The following is a 1,541-nucleotide window of genomic DNA, read 5'->3' on the forward strand; positions in this document are numbered from 1 at the left end:
CAGGGTGGTGGATGACGTAAAGGAAGGGAAGGCCCATCCCGTGCTTTCGAGCGATTCTTCCCGCAAAAGGCAGATCTTTTTCTTTCCGTCCCAAATAGAACAATAGAATAGGGACTTAGATGTGACCAAGGTGCTTGCAAGCTTAGGGTTAGCAGGTTGTTGGCTGGGAGAGCTGGTAAAAGAATGAAACCTTCAAGAGACCATGGTTAACAAGCCAGCTGAGGAAGAACAATCTCCCCCAGCAATACCGATCCTCCCTAGTTCAATCAGAATCGAGAACTGCGGAGAGGTTCTAACCGGCCTAGCCTAACCAACCGCTACAAGCGGGCAGGAAATAGATGTGGTGGAGACTCAAGTCAAGGCAATGGATCACTATCACTATAGATAGATGCTTTCCCTGGACTGTGTTCAATGGCACCTGATATGCCAACAAGGGCTTACTAAGAGATCTTGCATGTTTTATAGGGTGCTTCTTATGTCTTTCCATAAGCAGAAGTATGAGTAGAGCTGCTCTTCCCCTATTCTTAATCCCACTTCTTATGTCTGTCAACAAGAGCCCAGCCCCTGGTTCAATCGATAGATAGGCCGAAAACATATTTCTGGACAAATGAACAGACCTTTCCTTACTTGACTTGCCAACAAAGCGGTCAAACCAGTAACCAAGTTCATGCGTCAGTACCACGTCCAGGATCTTAGGAAAGGGGAAGCTCAAATGATATCTAATGGGATGGGCATGCTCCCCACTGCTCTATGATTTATTATAGTCATACTCTGTTTCGTACCTGGTAGCTAGCCTTTCGCTTCCTCCTTGTACTAGATTTTGACTTGAATTCCCCCTGAAAGCGAGAACGCACTATATGCCTTTAAAATAAAAAGAAGGCTGGAAAAAAGAGAGAGCTCCTTTCTTTTCTAGCTTTGGCGGGAGGAATGAAAATCCTATCCTATACGAAGGCCTATATACAAAAAAAGCACTTTGCCTAGAATCCCAAGTTGCCTCCCCTCTCCTCTGAGGCCGATCGCATCCGCTTTTGGAGCCCCTCGCCTTTGAGTACGGCAGCAGCCCAGACATAGACCGAATTAGGGGCCTAAACTCTTGAGTAGATTGCCCATGGAAAGGAGCTTACTCCAAGATCTGACTCCGCCCGTGTAGGAGTTCGGGAAGGCCAGAAGTAAACAAAGAGCGGTAGAAGAGAATAAAGTGTTGCGCCCATTCTTTTCTTTCATAGCTGGAGCAAATGGAAGGAGACGTCGTGCAAGCCGAAGACTTTGACAGGTGTCGGTAGGCACGCCTCTGATAAGGGCTCGATCCTGAGAATCAATCCCAATCGAATCTATGGAAGGGAGACCCTCTATCCTCTTAATCTTTAGAGTAGATATTATATATAGGATAATCAGTCCACTGCGGTGCCCAAGACAAGGCAAGATGAATAGGAATGTTGAAGGGACATAAGGCTCAGCTAAGGTAAGGAAAGACCCTGACCATCTAGGTCACCAAGTACTCTTATTTTTTAGGGAGTCGGAGACGATCGAAGAGGCAGCAA

The sequence above is a fragment of the mitochondrial genome of Nicotiana sylvestris, assembly GCF_000393655.2.
Source record: "Nicotiana sylvestris cultivar TW 137 mitochondrion, complete genome".
NCBI lineage: Eukaryota > Viridiplantae > Streptophyta > Magnoliopsida > Solanales > Solanaceae > Nicotiana > Nicotiana sylvestris.